Raw genomic sequence first — 19,755 nt, 5'->3', positions numbered from 1 at the left:
TTTCTAGTGTCAAACTCCAGCTGCACGAATTGCCAACAGAATGTGGAGGAAACTAAATTGTCATCGCTGCAGGTTGTCTTGTATGATGTCTTCTGAAAAGCAAGCGATGAACAATAAGAGGAAAGGCAATGGTTACAAATTAAGATCTCCAGAGCTAAAATTAATATGGACAAAGAAATAAAATATATGCAGCACCATGCACCAACATTATCTGTGGGGTTGTGGACTTGTCCAAAATATACTGATAATGCAAATGTAGGCTGGCATGATGTGTCTGTGTACTGCATAGCAGAAGGACGTTGAGCAATTAAAGCAATTAAAAACAAATCGATTAGTATTTGACTATAGCCTGTGAAGTCATGTGATAATATTGGGGGAATACTGCACTTAATACAAATTGTAACAGCAGTTGTTTTTCAATTTCAACTTTCTATAAATAGCATTTTTTCTTCTCGGACTATGAACACAAGCATAACCCCCCCACTCCCCATCCCCCAAGAGGCTGTTGGGCATAATAGGCCTGGAATGAGATGGACAATGTGACATGCATAAGTCATACACATAAATAAAGCTTAATAGTAGACAAACAGAGGTCACTGCTTATATATAGAGTTTGTGCTACAGTACATACATATTCAGTTTTCTGTTCTTCCCAGATGTTCTTTGCCAAAGGTCATTCAGTGCTCTGAGTTTACATTCAGTCCTGGGTCTCTCTTCTGTAATTTAATTAATTAATTTAATTAATCTGTTTTGCGGGTGATACATTGTCGATCTCTCACTTGCCATTTAAAGGATAAGGTATCCTAGGGACAGGATTTTCACATTGGTTGTTAATATTGGTATGGTTGTTAAAATTGTGAGTTTTGGGCCAGTGGTAGTAACATTGTAGGCATTCATCAAATTTCAATCAACATTTATCTCCATGGGAAGCTGTTGTGAAGTACATTAAACTGTCAGAAAAAAATCAACGAAACATGGATTATGGCTTCAGCCCATATATATTTAACCTTGAGTCTACAGATGGTGAGAGTCAAAATGGCAAAGCTGACAAATCACAAAGCAGCGGGGACACATGATCGTAGGGACTAAGTAAGCTCGAGATGTTGCTGCAGATACAGATGATCTATGAATGGACTGTATAAATACATTTGGAGACAATCTTTCACTCGGGAGTCCTATCCTTCACAGTATGCAGTTCAAAAGAATCAAGTAGCCTTGACATTTGTTTTCATGTTAACAAATGGCCTTGTTTTTCAGTTTGTTTTCTTGTAAATCATCAACCAATGCTGCTAGCTAGCTACAATGACACCAAGACAGTATATGATATTTTGTTATTTTTAGTTATATTTTGTTACAATTATTTACATTTAGTTACATGAAATAGTCTGAGTTACCATACTCAATTGTTCCCTTGTTGCGTACTTTACCTTCCAGATCGCCAGAAATTGAAGCCTTAAATTTCAAGCTTTCCAGCAATCACTGAAAAACATAACTTGACAGAGAAGAGCTGTCACTTAACTTTGGGAGGATGTGAGAAGAATTAATCTTGTATTTTCCAGAGAGTGGTGTACAAACCAAACATTCTGGGAGATGAAAACTGCTTCGCTACGATCGGATAAATAAATGTGTGACAAATGTTCTTCCCAGGGTGCTTTGCAAACAAGCCCTGTGCAAATACAGAGTGGTGCTGAAGTGACACACTGCAGCTGGAGGTGCAGAGCCACTGATGAGTGCTGCACTACACTGTCCCAGGTCTCAGACAGAGCAACCTAACACATTGAGATAAACATACTTCACAGCCTCATGATGTAGCACATATCTGTGCAAAGCCGCACCCTCCCTGCCTCCTAACACCAGATAGAAGCGCCTGCAAGCGCCAGATCTAACAGCTAAAAATGTTTGGCCAATGTCTCATTAGTCCCAGTGTGGCCCCCAAGAAAGGGTGAGGAATTGGGTGCAATTGACATTTCCCTTGGAGGAAATCACAGATAATTTCCTTTTCCCAAGGAAAAAATAACCCTAGGGGCTTTGAATTATTATCTTCCTTCTTCTTCATTAAGAAAAATCTACACAGACTTATCAGCATCCTGCTTCTGTTGGCATTTGCAGCCAGATAATTGATTGTGTTTAGGAGGACTTTCTTATTGGACATGGATCTCGCTAAAGGAAGGAGATATAAGGCTTAATTAAGTTTGCCTTCCGAGGGCACACACAGACAAAGACACAGTGACCTCTGGTGCAGGGAATGTAATTGAAGCGATGGTGCTTCATAAAACTGCACTCATATACCAAAAACATACATTTTTTTGTCCTGTGCTTTTACTTACATTTATGAGCGCATGTGCTTGCAAAACATGCAATCAAATGACATGAAATATTGGCTGACCTTTATTACCTTGTTTTTTTGTTTTTTTTTGGTCATGTATGGGTTCCAAAATTACATTGATAATAATTTTACATTCTATATATAAGACATTTGCAAGAACACCACTATTTGCAATTCAATTCATCTAAATTCCCATACAGTCAAAGCATGAAGGTTGCATGTGACATGGTTATAGCAGTACTTTTATTTGGTTTACCGTCCGATGAATGGATCACACCTGGCTGTGGGCCAAGGTTGTTGACCCCTCAGTATCGACATCATAATCAGGGAAAAGAAGAGGAGAGGAGGTGGTGAGAGGGATTTTTTATTGCCATGAACAGGACTGATTCATCTAGCTTTGGTTACCCACATTGGCATTGTCTGAAAATTCTGCTGCCCAGTCTTCATTTGGAACTTCAATTGTGAATTATATTTCAAATGATATTGCAAATGGTTCATTCACTGTAACTCTGCCATAAGAAGCAAATTTACAAATTAACAGGTACAGTTTGTTTAACTTGGTTTGGCTGGTTGGGTTATACTGGCATACCACATGATTTTTGACAGGTTGAACAAATAGCATACAACTGTTGTTTTTCTGCTTGCAGCCTCAACACAAAACCCAGGACCTACAAATGTTGCTAGTGACAGTCAATTTAGAAATGTTGAACTTCTAATGGGGTGAATTTTAGCATGAGAATAGCTGTCCTTTCTTTGTGCCCCAGTTTTACTGCTGCTGTTGGAATTGCAGTTTCGCATCTCACCGTGGATGACTTCAAGCATCTCTCTACCACCTTTACATTCCTGCATGACTGAATAGAAACAAAGGCCAAGAATAGAAACAGGGGACTTTCAGTGGGTTCGGTGGAATTCCATTCAGAGGATGGCAAATGGAGAACTTTGAGTCAAAGAAGGTTCAAATGAAACAAAGTTTGTTAAATGTATCTACTTTAGATGAAATAGTTTATTTTTTTCCTCCGAATGTCATGCTCAATGTGTGTGTTCTCATGACCCTCCTAAGATATTTTATCCCTCTACATAAACACACACACACACACGCACACACACACACACACACACACACACACACACACACACACACACACACACACACACACACATTCTTTTTCTCTATCACACACACATCCTCTCTTTCACAAACAAACAAACACACACAGACACGCACACGCACACGCACACATGCGCGCACACACACACACACACAACTTTCACCACCAGCTCCATTATTCTGTCTCACTCCTCCCCTTTCAGGTTCTGTCTGTTCTTCGTTTGTGTCAGGGCTGGGGATCGGGACACAAGCGCGGACCACCGGGTAAGCGAAAACAAGCGTTTATTGCAAATCGTCAGGCAGTTCGTAATCCAGGGGCAGGCAGGGTTCAGAGACACGGGAAGGCAGTCCGGGGGCAGATCCAGGATCAGGAGTCGGGGCAGGCAGAGTCGGTAACCAGGAGATCACGAATCAGGCAGACGAAACCAAAACGGCAGGCGAAGGGCGAAGTCGAGAATCAGGCAGGAATCCGAGAACAGTAGTCAAAAACGTCAGGTTAGCTAAAGCGGGGACGAGACAGGAAAAAACTCACTGCAACGAACAAGCAAACAGACAGGGACACGCAGAGGAGATATAGGGCAGGGATGACGAGGTGATAGAATACAGGTGAGCAGACAGGCAGCGGGGCGGGGCTAAAACACAGGGGAAACAAACGAGAACACCGCGGCTAAGGGGGCGGAGCCCTGACAGTACCCCCCCCCCTACGGACGCCACCGGGCGTCACAGCGGGTTCGCCAGGGTGTCGGCGGTGGAAATCCCGGATCAGGGCCGGGTCCAGGATGTCCCTTGCAGGCACCCAGCTCCTCTCCTCGGGACCATACCCCTCCCAGTCCACCAGGTATTGCAGACCGCGCCCCCGACGTCGAACCCTAAGCAGGCGGCGCACGGTGTGAGCCACCGCACCGTCGATCAGGCGGGGCGGCGGAGGAGCCCGGGGGGCAGGGCAGAGAGGACTGCGGACAACGGGCTTAATCTTAGAGACGTGGAAGGTGGGGTGCACAGGGCGAAGGGAGAGCGGGAGCTTCAGCCGGACAGCCGTGGGGCTGAATACTCTGGCGATGGGAAAGGGGCCGATGAAGCGGGGAGCCAGCTTGCGGGAGTCCACCTTGAGGGGAAGGTCCCGGGTGGAGAGCCACACCCGCTGGCCCTGGCGATAACGGGGTGCCTTGGAGCGGCGGCGGTCAGCAAACCGCTTAGCCCGAGCCGAGGAGCGGAGCAGGGTGGTGCGCGCGCGTCTCCAGGTGCGATGGCAGCGCTGCACAAACGCCGTTGCCGAGGGGACCCCCACCTCCTCCTCCTGGGCCGGGAATAGGGGAGGTTGATAGCCTACACAGCACGGGAAGGGCGACAGCCCCGTGGAAGCAGAGGGAAGGGAGTTGACGGCGTACTCGACCCAGGGGAGGTGCTGGCTCCACGCAGACGGCTCCCGAGATGTCAGGCACCGTAGCACCGTCTCTAGCTGCTGATTGGCCCGCTCGGTCTGGCCGTTGGATTGGGGGTGAAAACCAGAGGACAGACTGACGGTGGCCCCCAGTAATTTGCAAAATGCCCTCCAAAAGTTCGACGTAAACTGGGGCCCTCGGTCGGACACCACATCGGAGGGCAGGCCGTGCAGTCGGAATACATGGTTAATGAGCAGCCGAGCGGTCTCCCTGGCGGATGGCAGTTTGGGTAAGGGGACGAAGTGCACGGCTTTGGAGAACCGATCTACGACGGTGAGGATGGCGGTGTTACCGTCAGATGGTGGCAGGCCAGTAACGAAGTCCAGGGCGATATGGGACCAGGGTCGTCTGGGGACAGACAGGGGTTGTAGCAGACCGGCGGGGGGTCGGGTGGAGGTCTTGCTCTGGGCGCAGACGGAGCAGGCGGCGGTGAAGCTCCGGATATCCTCCGCCAAAGTGGGCCACCAAAACCGCTGGCTAATGAACGCCGCTGTGCGCCGGGCTCCAGGGTGGCCAGCGAGCCTGGATGAATGCCCCCACTGCAGGACCTGAGAACGGACAGGCTGGGGAACAAAGAGGCGGTTAGGGGGACAGGAGCTGGGACCCGGTTCGTTCTGGAGGGCGGTGCGGACGGCGGCTTCGACGTCCCACAGTGCCGCTGCGACAACGCATCGGGCTGGCAGGATTGTGCTGGGTTCCTGGGAGTCCCCGGCAGGGGCGTGCTGGCGCGAGAGGGCGTCAGGTTTACCGTTCTTAGAGCCGGGTCGATAGGACAGGGTGAAATCAAAACGGGAAAAAAAAAGGGACCAGCGGGCTTGTCGGGGGTTGAGGCGTTTGGCTGATCGGACGTACTCGAGATTCTTGTGATCAGTCCAAACCAAAAACGGAGCACTCGCCCCCTCCAACCAGTGCCTCCACTCCTCGAGCGCCAGCTTGATGGCTAGCAGTTCCCGGTCGCCGATGTCATAGTTACGCTCGGTGGGCGTAAGGCGGTGAGAGAAGTAGGCGCAGGGGTGGAGCTTGTTGTCGGCGGACGAGCGCTGAGACAGGACCGCCCCCACTCCCACATCCGAAGCATCCACCTCCACCACGTACTGACGAGCGGGATCGGGCTGGGTAAGGACGGGCGCCGAGGTGAACCGAGCCTTCAGGTTGCGGAAAGCCTCCTCGGCAGCCGAAGGCCAGGTGAACGCCTTGTTGACCGACGTCAGGGCGGTGAGGGGAGCCGCTACCGTGCCGTAGTTGCGTATAAAGCGACGGTAGAAATTCGCGAACCCTAGGAATCGCTGCAGCTCCCTGCGGGAGGTGGGGCGCGGCCACTCCTCCACTGCGCGGACCTTCTGCCGGTCCATACGGATGCTACCTGCCGTGATCACGAAGCCCAGGAAGGAAGTAGTGTGCTGATGGAAGGCACACTTCTCCGCTTTCACGTACAGGTGGTTTTCGAGCAGGCGCTGCAGGACGCGGCGGACGTGCTGTACATGCTCGGGCAGGGAGCGAGAGAAGATCAGGATGTCGTCGAGGTACACGAATACGAACTGGTTGAGCATGTCACGGAGGACGTCGTTCACCAGAGACTGGAACACGGCCGGGGAATTCGTCAGACCGAATGGCATGACGAGATATTCATAGTGCCCCGAGGGGGTGTTGAACGCCGTCTTCCACTCGTCCCCCTCGCGGATCCTGACCAGGTGGTAGGCATTGCGGAGATCGAGTCGCGTGAAGACGGTAGCGCCCTGCAGCGACTCGAAGGCGGACGACAGAAGAGGCAGGGGGTAGCGGTTCTTGATGGTAATGGCGTTGAGACCCCGGTAATCAATGCAGGGACGGAGGGAGCCGTCCTTCTTCCCTACGAAGAAGAATCCGGCTCCCGCAGGAGAGGAGGAGGGGCGAATGAGACCGGCCGCGAGAGACTCCCGGATGTATTTGTTCATGGACTCGGTCTCTGGTGGCGACAAAGAAAACAGTCGCCCCCGAGGGGGGGACGAGCCGGGCAGCAGGTCGATGGCGCAATCATACGGGCGGTGAGGAGGCAGCGATGTTGCGCGGGACTTGCTAAACACCGGTTTCAGGTCCATGTACTCGGGCGGCAGTGCCGACAGGTCCGGGAAGTCCTCGGTGGTGGCAGCGATCGGCGATCCAGGGGTGACGGCTGCCCGAAGGCAGTGGGAGTGGCAAAAGGGGCTCCAGCCCAGGATCCGGTTGCCCTCCCAGTCGATGTGGGGGTTGTGGCGAGCTAACCAGGGGTGGCCCAAGACCACGGCGGCCTGCGGGGAACGGATAACGTTGAGGACGATCTCCTCGCGGTGGTTGCCCGAAACGAGGAAGTTCACCGGGGGAGTGGCGTGGGTCACGCGAACCAGGGGAGCCCCGGTGATCGCGTGGGCCTCCAACGGCGAGCGCAGGGGGACGCGGGGCAGGCGCAGACGGGCTGCCAAGTCGGCGTCGATAAAGCTGCCATCTGCCCCGGAGTCAATCAGGACGGACACGGCGTGGCTCTGACCTTCGACGAGCAGGGTGGCAGAGAACAGGGGACGGGTCTGAGGAAAGTGACGCAGCGGGGTTACACTCACCTGTAATCCCCCTGCTGCGGGGGACCGCTGGCCCTTGGCCGGGCAGTTCGCCACAAAGTGGCCGGACTGCCCGCAGTATAGGCAGGACTGGGTGCTGAGCCTCCGTTGGCGCTCCGCGGGAGACAGGCGGGTGCGGTCGACCTGCATGGGCTCGGTGGTTCCCGGGGATGGTGGTGCAGGACCCCTGGCCGCCATCGGGAGGGGCTGCTCACGGACGAGACCGGGCAGGCTGCTGGATGCTCTCTCCCTGCGTCTTTGCGAGAGGCGCTGGTCCACTCGGATAGCCAGGTCCACCAGGGCCTCGAAGCTGGCAGGCAGCTCTCGAGTGGCCAGCTCGTCCTTAATGGGCTCCGCGAGACCGTGGAGGAAGGCGTCAAACTGGGCCTCCGCGTTCCATCCGCTGGTGGCGGCCAGGGTGCGGAAGTCGATCGCGAAATCTGACACCGACCGACGCCCCTGGCGAGCCTGCAGCATCTCTCTCGCTGCCTCGCGGCCCTGCCTGGAACGGTCAAACACCCTTCTCATCTCGTCGGCGAAACCGGCATACGAGTGGCAGAAGGGAGCGCCGGCGTCCCAGACCGCGGTACCCCACTCCCTTGCGCGGCCTGTCAGCAAGGTGATGACGTAGGCGATCCTTGCCCGGTCTGTGGGGAACGTGGAGGGTTGCAGCTCGAATACCAGGGAACACTGGGAAAGGAACGAGCGGCAGGTTCCTGGATCCCCTGCGTATGACTCGGGGGGCGGCAGCCGAGGCTCCCGGCCGGGAGGGGCTGGCGGAGCCGGTGGATAGGCAGCCGCCGGCGGAGCCGGTGGGTAGGCAGCTGCTGGCTGAAAGGGTTGGCTTTCTTGGTTGAGCTGCAATTGTTGCAGCCGCGCCGAGACCTCGGCGAGGCTGGTAGCGAAACCCTCCAGGGACCGGCTGATGGAATCCAGTTGGTTCTGGTGTCCCCCCAGCAGCGCTCCCTGGAGCTCCAGGGCCGTCCTCAGCTGCGGTAGGTCCGCTGGGTCCATACGGCTTGTTCGTTCTGTCAGGGCTGGGGATCGGGACACAAGCGCGGACCACCGGGTAAGCGAAAACAAGCGTTTATTGCAAATCGTCAGGCAGTTCGTAATCCAGGGGCAGGCAGGGTTCAGAGACACGGGAAGGCAGTCCGGGGGCAGATCCAGGATCAGGAGTCGGGGCAGGCAGAGTCGGTAACCAGGAGATCACGAATCAGGCAGACGAAACCAAAACGGCAGGCGAAGGGCGAAGTCGAGAATCAGGCAGGAATCCGAGAACAGTAGTCAAAAACGTCAGGTTAGCTAAAGCGGGGACGAGACAGGAAAAAACTCACTGCAACGAACAAGCAAACAGACAGGGACACGCAGAGGAGATATAGGGCAGGGATGACGAGGTGATAGAATACAGGTGAGCAGACAGGCAGCGGGGCGGGGCTAAAACACAGGGGAAACAAACGAGAACACCGCGGCTAAGGGGGCGGAGCCCTGACAGTTTGCCTCTGGCTGCAGTGTTTGTTCACTGTCTACATGATAGTCTCTCCACTGTATTACCTTTTTTATCACATTTCAAGGGCCCATTTGCTATCCAAAGGCCAATGTGCTTCAAACCTGCTTTTGCATGGTGTTCTTGAAAATTGTTCTTCATGGAAATGGGCATGACCTTGCGGTTATCCAACTCCCAAAATCTTTTTCTTGATCTTTGTAATCACCATAAAATAATAAGCATCTTTGAATCTGTAACAATTGGTTATTTTGTCTCTACTCCTCTAAGCATTCATCCGTTTCATAATGGTCAGCTCAACCTTGCACTGCAGACACCGCCTTAGCTTTTTCCCAGAACTGTTTTTTTTTTTCAGCTGTCCCTTGCCACAGAGGTCTTCCAGGAAGAGAATCTCAAGCACTTCTTTATAGAAAATCCTGGAGCATACCCTGACCTCTGCATAAGGCTTGGCCAGCAACTTTTATTAGCACTGCTTTCTATGTGTTGATCTACTCTATTCATGCCTTGGCCAGTACTGCTAAACAAATGATAAATTACAGTTTAAATTAGCATAAGTATCTATATACTGTAATATGTCTGGAGTCTTGTTATGTGAGATTTCCAGTAGCATTTGAATGTTCTTGGCAGACACAAAGAAATGGGTGAAAATGAACTTTTATGAATGAACCGTTTATTGTAGCATGGAGTCTGGCATCTTTCAGATTAATTCTTCACATTGAAGATGGGAAAATGAATGGATGTATTGCAGCCTACGTGGCCTCCAGACTTTGTTTCAGTGGTGATGGTAGTAAGAGTCAGGAATAGGGGATTGCCATCAGAGAACATTTATTCCCTGTCGTTACAGGCTAACTTTGGGTTGTTCGGGTCACGGAAAACAATAAAGTTGCCTTTGTTGGTTATTTTTTTAATGGCTGATGCAACTTATTGAGCACAAGAAAAAAACACTGTTTCATAAAATGGGAAGGCAGACTTGCTCTCCTAGAAGATGAGTTGCTGACTGAAGAAATATCAAAATGTTACATGCTTTAATGAGATTCCCCCGCCTTCTATCCCTCAACTGTACACCAGCGACCACTCACCCCTTGATACTGAGAAAAGATATCCCATAATTTGTCTGCGACCACCCCCCCCCCTCCCCCACCCACTCCAGACCTTATTGGCATACCCACTGCATGGGGGGTGGAGGGACACTAAACTAAAATGCACCAAACCTGTGCCTACTAGAACACTAGCTAAGAGACACTACAGTACGAAGGCATGAAAACACACTGGAATCTGGCCAGATAGCTGCCATTATTAGCTGCACACCATCAACTGTCGCTTTTACAAAATCATTTTCCCTGTTCAATGTTCTGATTCACTCAAGATATTCCAGTGTTTTACTTCACTTATGCTGCATCTAGTGCTAGTCCTCCAGTGTTGGCCCACTGTGTTTTCACCATATGCTCTGATAGCTTAGGAGCGCAACTCAACCAAGTGGAGACTGCCCCTTTTTCTCTAAGCATCTTCTACACAAATCTGCCTATGAAGCTCTGAACAGGTGTGTTTTTTTTCATACTGATTTTTGCAGACAAAATATGGAATAACTGTCAGGATACACTACAGTTCCACATAAGCCCCCTAACTTTCAAAGTGCAAGGAAGCACACTGCTTCATGCCACTGAAAATGCTTTGTCAATGAACAACAAAACCAATTTAATGGTTGCAAAATGCTCATTTCAAGAATACACTGGACCTCTTGACAGTGTGTTCATAAGGGCCCCATAGTGTATCTGGATCCATCACAATATGTTTACTACATCTACCCAGCCAAATATCTGGGGGCAGCAAGCTACAGGTGGTTGGTTAGTTTCATATTTAGCTATAAAGATTTATTGAGTCATCTTAAATGGCAGCTAGCTAGATAGATAGCATTGCATATCTTAAGTTCAAGACATTGTTTTGTTTCACTTCACTTTTCACAAAAAAAAAAAAAAAAAAAATCAGTGTTTGTGATATTCATTAGAAAAAAAAAATAGAGTTTAACCGGGAAAATTTGTTTTGAACATTGAAAATTTTTCATAAGAAAACATTTGAAATACATTGCAAAGTGTTACATGACTCATGCTCCTGTCTCTGAGGTGTACAGGTGGTGACCCAGTAACCTAATGGATAAGGCAGGGGTGTCCAAACCCCTCCTGGAGGGCCACTTATCCTGCATGTTTTAGATCTCTCCTTGCTCCAACACAGCTGATTCAAATGATCAACTCGTTATGAACTCCTGAAGCTGCTGAATAACAAACTGATCATTTGAATCAGCTGTGTTGGAGCAGGGAGTGATCTAAAACATGCAGGACAAGTGGCCCTTCAGGAGAGGTTTGGACACCCCTGGGATAAGGCATCAGCTTCCAGAGCTGGGGATTGTGGGTTCAAGTCCCGTCTGGGTTGGGTGATGCAGGTCTCTTTTTAGGGTGGCTGTGTAGCATAGTGGTGAGGAGCAGGACTCTAAACAAAAGGCTGCCGGTTAGATTCCCCACTGGAACACTGCTGTTGATCCCTTGGGTGAGATACTTCACCCAGAATTGCCTTCAGTAAATAGCCATATGTATAAATGGATAACATGTAAAAAATGTATCCTATGATAGCTCCTCTGGATAATATGGCTTGCTAAATGCCAATAATGTAATGTAATGTGCCAGGGGCACATTTAGCTACAAAGACTGCAGAAAAGGAGATGCAAAAATTATTGAGTATAACTCAAAGGAGGTTGTGTAAGTGCTAGACAATACTTTCATCAGACCACATTTAAAGAACTTTGTTCAGTTCTGCACATCATGCCATAAAACTGACATAGTAGTTCCCTGTAAAGTACAGAAAAGGGCAACAAGACTTGTCCTGGGTATTGAACGTAAAAATTATGAGAGGTTTAAGAGAGGTTTAAGACACATGTGTCTTAACTCACAAGCAAATGAAACTATTCTTTTTGTCTGCACAAATACAGTTTGCTGAGCTCAAGTTATGCCAAAATAAATGTGAAAAAATGTGTGCTTGTATTGAAAAAAGCAGGACTTGTACTGATTTCTCTGTTGAAGATAAGGATGGATGTTGATTGAACCCAGGGGTCAATCTCTTTAGTCTTAATAAAATGAGGTTCAGGGAGGATTTGAATGAGGTGTTAAACTTTTGAAAGCAATTAATGAAGTGGATTACAGAAGCTTTTCCAAGCTGTCATTAGAGCAATTGGCATGGGTGGGAATTAATTAAGGGTAAATAGACACGAGGAAGTATTTCTTTTTGGCACTGAGGTATTAATACATGGAGGGTTGCTTACGGCAAAATGTAGTGCCTACAGCAGACGGACATATTTTAATGCTGTAAAGGTCGGACCTTAATAAAACAATTGTTTGCAGAACATCTATTTATCTTTACTTCATATATGTTTCAAATGGTTTTTTTTTTCTCTGCACCTATGCGTAGGTGTAATATTTAAAAATGTTAACGGAAGACATTTTAAATTCACTGAAGAAAAAAACCATAAGATTTAAGGCTATCTGAAAATCAGACTCTCATGCATTTATTCCAATTGCTTTTTCACATATTCTCATGATTGATGATCCCCAGTTACAATCACCAATTACGTGCTTATGAAAATAAGCTGCTCATTGCTTTTGTCTTGCTAGCCTGTCACATTCTGACCCACGTAGTCCAAACAGAGCATGCATGTACTGTAAAACCAGTTCTCAAGGTGGAGCCTTGGAGGCGCAGTAATCATCAGATTTAAAAATCTGTAATTTCATAATTTAATGATCAACTCAGCTGTGACGGTAACTCTGCTTCTCCTTTTTGTCTCTCTATTCCAATCTGAGGCATCACTGAGGAGACAGAGGCGCTGTTCTCTTGGCAGTCTGGAAACGATCCACTGCATGGTGCTTGAGATGCCGTGTCCATTCCTCTGGGGCCACCCACCTCTGTTTTCCTTTGCCCATGATGCACATTCACAGGGCAGATAAGTTAAGGAAGCGGATTTGCAAGCAGAAGGTTGCCAGTTTGAATCCTCGGGGGGCTATTTGTTTGCCTTGAGAAAGACACTTAAACTGAGTTGCCTCTGTAAACATCCACTTGCGTAGGGGCACTATGTAAACCATGTAAACTTGCACTGGATAATAGTGTCTCCTTAGCAAATAAGTACTACAGTACTTATTAAGGCTTTGCTGAGCCTTGCTTTGACAGCAGCGGGGGGGGGGTTGGGAGTATAGAACTGTGGTATAAGGAAATGAAATACAAGAAAAAAACACAGAACTTCACCCACACTGTATGTGCATGCCCTGTTAGTTCAAGATTAAAGAAAATTACACCAATTCAATTAAGTGTCTCTCATGCTAAATAAAGCTTTTAACTCCCACTTGCCCCACCCCCGCCTTTGTTTCTCAAATTGATTTTAAGTGGACGAAACAAATGACTACTTATTTAATTATGTCCCAACACCAATCAGCATGTTTATGTGATAGGTGTGTGTGTGCACATGCGTAAGGGGGGGAACCAAAAGAGAAAACTCTGTGTGGCACAATCATCTAATTAAGAGTGCCTTTAAGAGCCTTCACATCCACCCCTACACTTTGTCCTTTAGGCTACGCTTGAGGTGCTGTTTGACAGGGAACAGTGCGAGGTGAACACAAGCTACTGCCGGGTGAGCTTAGATGGTCAGTGAGCTGTAAAACACTCGATAATACGTCCCCATGAAAAAAAAAGATAGAGGGAGGGAGAGAGACAGAGAGAGAGAGAGAGAGAGAAGCTCGACAAGGACATCAGAGGATGCGTGTAAAGCTCGTCCTGACAGGTGACTCACCAAAGTTTGTAGGAAAATTGTAGATGTGGGAGCAGGAGCCCCTTGAGTCGGGAGAAAATAACACTCCGACAACCCAACGGTGGGTACCCAGCGCTCCAGCTGGAGACAGAGTCAGAGACGCGGCAGAGCCGAAATTACAGCACAGCCTTCAGTCCTTTTCAATGTCCTACTCCTGCCATGCATCAAAGTGCAAAGGTTCCCTTTGAAATGCTCTGTAGACGAAAGAGATACATGCATCCTGGTAATTAAAGCCTCCCTTTATTACCTTTCCATGTTGATGAGGCAGTGGACATAGTGTGGCAGCTGCAGTTATCACGTTGGTTGCTATTAATTTCTACAGTACATATAGGAACAGCTTGCATAACGTTATTGTTGTTTGATGTCAGACACGCTTATGGAATGACAGTGTGCTTATTACGGAGGGAATCGCTGTGACATATCCCTGTGATGTCAAACCTGGACTTGAAATGATGGGTGCGTGGATGCAGTGCCCTGACAAACGATCACCAGGTTTCCCTTTACTGTCAAAATAATCAATTTGCATGTTATGATTGAGATTGTATTTCAGATTTGTGTGAAATCTTCACAAGATTGCTACGAATAATGTTAGAGACGGAAGATGTAAATAACAAAGGGTTCATCATTAACAGCTAGTATGTACTTTTGCTGTTATGTTTTTTTTTTTCCCTAGATCAGATGATCTGTCCTTATTTTGAAATGAGTCAGGTTATGTCCTGGTGGGGCCAGGTTCATTCTAACAGGTTTTGATGCGGTGTCCGTGCTCATTTCTCCCGCGTGAGGAATGCAGCTTCATGTGTACTAATGGGGATTTGCTGTTGTTGGAGGCTGCGTATGTCCTCTGCCGCCGCAAAGGGTGGGGGGGGGGGGGGGGTGAATGACAGCGGCTGTGGAGGAGGAGTGTGCCAGAAGATTCCATCAGAGCGTTCTGTCACAGAGCCTCCACTGCACCCACAAACACCAGGACCCATCAGAACCCCCCCCTCCCCTCCGCCCCCTCCTCCATCCACCCCTCGCTAGCTCCCCCTCTCCACTGACTCACACATTAAACGAGAGTCAGGTTCCCATCTGAGCCCCCCACCCCACCCCAAAGTCGACACGCCCGTACCAGCTCTGACCTTGAGCAGAGCGGTGATTACAGGAACAGAATGGATGGGGGCTCGGGCAGACATGATGGCTCTGCTCCAGATACACAGAACAGCAGAGAAGATAGCAGCGGCTCCTTCGTCAAGCTCAAGACCTGTTCAGCAGGCCACAGCTATGGATCGTTTCTCAATGATATTCGCAGACTTCAGCCATCGGCTACAGTGGTCCTCCAGGTTTCATCAGCTCATTTTCATTATCTGCAAGGGCAGCAAATGATATAATATTCAATACACCACCATGCTACAACAGGACTTGAAGGTTCCTGTCTTTTCATGTAAATTCGTTCACATTTACTACAGGTACTTGACAACTGACTAAAACAGCTTTCTTTTAAGGTCAGAATGTTTCATCTGTTTGGTCAGAAATCAGACCATTCCAAAGCCATGTGTCTCTCAAACACATCTCTCGTATACATCTATCTAGAGCTGGGAGATGAACAGGAACTGCGAGTACACACAGATGTGATTATGAGTTTGTCATGTTTAATTTAAGTTTATTGCAGTTTTCATTATTGTTGATGGTAAAATGAAAGACTAAACAAACAATTTGTAATACATACCAAAAGTGTCTCCAATAATTGAGTTTGTTGTCTGTGTTCCAAGGTTTTTTTCTTTCTTTCCTCTCTTTTTCTTTTTTTTTTTTGTTTGTTTGTGATTACATGACGCTTCCATTTGACTTTCACAGAAAATAAAAAAAAGCTGACCGTGCTTTATAGGCAAGAGTTCGGTCAATAAGCTCCATCACTGGGAGAGAGGAATCCGCAGACATATATCCATTCCGTTGACCTCAGTGTTGAGAGTCCTCGACTGCTTCTCACTCCTATACCTTAGCCTTGTCCCATCACTCTGCTGCCGCCTGCTCCTCTCTTCTTATTTTATTTTTGTCCTGTGCTCATGTGTGACATCTGGACACTGTTGTCTCTGTTTCTGCTTGCTGCTCCGTTTTGTTCAGTAGGAAATGAAAAGTGCAGTCAACGTCAGCCAATGTTACCAGAGATAGATAAAAATACATTTTGCACAATACAGTACATGCAATTTGACCACTTGCCCACGTTACAATCCAAATGCACAAAGCAATTTTATGCTACCTAGCATTATGTTAGACATTATTTTTTACTTGTTTGTTTTCACAACAAAGATGTATATTTCATAAATGATCACCCCCCATTGCATTTAGCAATGTGATGCTACAGAGACCAGTAAGATGAGAAAAGCCACTGGAGCTATCTAAAGTATTGTTATATATTGTATATTGCTATACATTAGAAAAATATCAATGTAATGTATATTGTTATACATTCTGAGAAGAACTGGGAGGTGAGGAGAAGTGGGGTAGAGAATAGGGAGTAGGAGGGACTGTCTCTGAGATGGTAGGCTGCCCTGATATAGGCACTGTGTCAGAGCTTACAGCCTCATTGTCTCCCAAACCTTTCTTTCAGCCCTCTTAAGTTCCTCTGCAGTCAAGGTAATTAAATTTGTTTTCCCCCCTAAACCTTGATTGATAAAGCAAGTGCCTATTGAGTGGGGGTGGGGTTAGTGCCTCTGCTGCTAGAGCAAGCCCGCTTGCGATGAATTTCTCCCCTGAGACGATATCCCCATTATCAGCCTTATCCGTGCAGGGTTATGGCTACCACTAGTGGAGGAGAGTAATCTGTATCATCTTTTTAATTGGTTGTGTTCGACACTGGGTTGGACGGTGTTTATCCGGCTCCGCTCATCCGATAGGATTAGTTACAGACCCCGAGGTGCAGAGCAAAATTATTACACAGAAATAAGACCTCTAATTTACTTTACGAACCGCAATGCTGTTAGAGCTCAATTCCCACTGGTGATGTATAATTGAGCTTAGCCTTTTCAAACAGACAGTAGGCAGGAGGTGAGAGTAATGGTATAGTCAATTACATTGTGATTTTCCTTTTCATCTTGAAAAAAAAATCACCTCAGGCATTACTGGAGATTTTATTGCAAGGACTTCCTCCCATATAACTCAATTGGTTCTGTAGTAAAGCATGGAGAATACAAATATTTGATTATGGATTGACTCTGATCAGACATTTTACACCAAAAAATGTCACCTGACTCCCACTGAGTATTGAATTTCAAATATCGATTCTGCCTACAGTCTTGTAATGTATTATAAGATGCGTGTCACATACCCAGACATACAAAAATCAGAGCTTGCTGGAGCACGGCTGACTTGCATAATTTAGTGCAACCCGTTACTGCGCAACCTGGAGCAGTGTCAGAGCGTCACGGCGAATTAGCCCTCTTAAGCAAAGCTGAACCTTGTTAGCTTTTTTGACTGACAGGAGACAGACCGCTGCCCTCTCCCTCAACGTTTCACCGACTTATAGTGAAACATTGTTCTAGTGTCAGAACAATCAAATGCATGTTGCTTATTTATTTTCCAGTCTGCTCTCCCCAAGCTGCAGCAAGTGAGTGCTTTTTTTAAGAGGCGGTAAGCTCCGGTGGTCTCCCCATGCCTGCTGGGAACAATCCCGTAATATAGTATGCTCACACCCTGAGCAAGCACACAGTGCCTGAGCCTTGATTTGTTGTCCGGTCATGTACAGCCTTTCATCCTTGGTCTGTCACAGGGTTTTACCACCAGCAAAAGGCTTTAACAGTCCCCCTTTACAGGGAAAAGCACGGACATACTTCATTGGCACCCAGATTGCTTTTTGGTCCTGTGTGTTTCTAGGTTAGTGCAGCTTGAAACGCAGTAATCCCATCAGGGAGAGACACCACAAAACGTGGGCAACTACTGCTTCTTTGGGATGGTTCCTCCCAAGGGCACATTCGTAGAGAATTAAAAAAAAAAAACAGGCTTTTAGTTTTGGTTGACAACACAGTCCATTAATGGGAATTGGGTGCAGGGCTCTGACTGACATTTTGGCATCAATCACATTCACAGATAAATCCAGCATTGCCCAATACACACTGACCTCTGCAGCCACCACTGCCGAAAACTGCCTAAAATTGTCACCCTTCAAAATGGCATGGATGTGCAATAACAGAAGAATCTCTGCTTTGTCTTACTTAAATTAACATTTAAAAATATACAGTAAAATAAACCACAAAAATGTAATGAAAGACTATTAACAGGCAGATCAAGATGGAAACTGCCTCCATTAAGTGGCCATTATTCATCCATTGTGCATTTCAGTGCCCCCCTCATAATTTTCACTGGAAGCACATCCTGTCACCAGAAACCTAAATTGCTCGGTATTACCTTGTGAACAGCAGGTGTGGAGGAGAGAGCATACTGAATTTCAACATTATGTGCTGTTGGTAATTCTGGAGTGGCAGAATCAGGCTTAATTAAGGAATGTTGTATCAGCTGCTGCGCATCAACAGCAGTGTGGAGTTATGTCTGGGGAGCAGAGCTTATGACTGATGTATTTGCATAAGATATACTTCATGTCTAAGCTAGGAAACATTATCAACATGACGTCTGTGAAGTCTTGGTTTCTCTAGTGAAAAAGACTTGTTGTATATATATATAGACATTGGTAAAATGAGCAGGAACCTGGGTGGCCACACTTTTATTTTTCCCAGAACCCCTCCTGAGTGCTCTCCTGAGGGAAGTGTTTCTCCATTTCCCCATTACACGCTTGAACAAAGTCAGGTGCTTGCTCCATGCATCTGTTATGAGAACAAGTGCTGTTGGCTCCAATGCAAATCTCATATTGAAACTCAGACAACGCAACAGGAGACAAAGTTAAATGGAGTGTCGATACTACGGCAGACATGAGAAGTTTTAAACTTTCGACAAGGCTGTCTTTGAAAACCACTCCTACCTTAAGACTGCTGTACTGCTGTGCCAAATATAACCTTCCACGAAACTGAAGCCTGCTATGAATCCTCACAGTCATTTAGGGATAATTCTCTCAGCAGTGAAGTTAGAATGACATGTGGAACTCACTGAAGCCTTTTTTTTCCCCCAGTTCACCTCCAAATTTCTGAATGCATCGGTTCCCCAGCGATTCACTCTGTAGATTTTCCATCTGAGTCCCATTTTCTCAGTGACACGCTAATGCACACTGGAAATTACATAAAATAATACAATTAAACTATTATCTGTCAGAATGGTGTGCCTATGTACAGTCTAGCATCATCCCCACTTCAGTCTGGAGACACTGCTGCCATGGACATCTCTGTTTGCAAGCGTAATATTCTAGAGCATGGAGCAGAGGGGCTTTGCATTAGTCACTCATGGCATTTTGGTTGTGACGTGGCCTTACAAGAGCCATAAATGCAAATGCCGGTGCTGGCACACATACATGCACACTCTCTCTCCCTCATACACAAGCATACACACTTACATTTCAGCTAATATTACATTAATGAGTTTGAGGTACACACAGGAGTTCCGGAGTGAAACGTTTGGAAGTATGACGGTGGTTTTTGACAAGGAACATCTCAATGGGGCAGACAGAGCAGGGGTTTTTTTCTGTGCTTGGCCTCTTCTGAAAGTGCCTGAACACTAATGATATGCTGCATTAATATCACACATCAACCACTGCAGCCACTTTATATAGGTCTGCTTGTGCTCTACCAGGGCATTTGTGTCACTACAAATAAAGACATGAGTAATGATGTGTTTGTTTCTGATATTACAATACATTACTGTCATTTAGCAGATGCTCTTATCCAGAGCGACTTACACAGGTCACTTTTTTTTTTTTACATGTCAACCATTTATACAGCTGGATATATTATGGGCCAATTACCTTGCCTAAGGGTACAGCAGCAGTAACCCAGCGAGGAGTCAAACCAGCAACATTTTGGTTATAAGCCCTGCTCCTTACCACTAT

This window comes from Megalops cyprinoides, chromosome 2 (assembly GCF_013368585.1).
Source record: "Megalops cyprinoides isolate fMegCyp1 chromosome 2, fMegCyp1.pri, whole genome shotgun sequence".
Lineage (NCBI taxonomy): Eukaryota > Metazoa > Chordata > Actinopteri > Elopiformes > Megalopidae > Megalops > Megalops cyprinoides.
The sequence above is the reverse complement of the archived record's forward strand: the minus strand, read 5'-3'. Positions refer to the sequence as shown.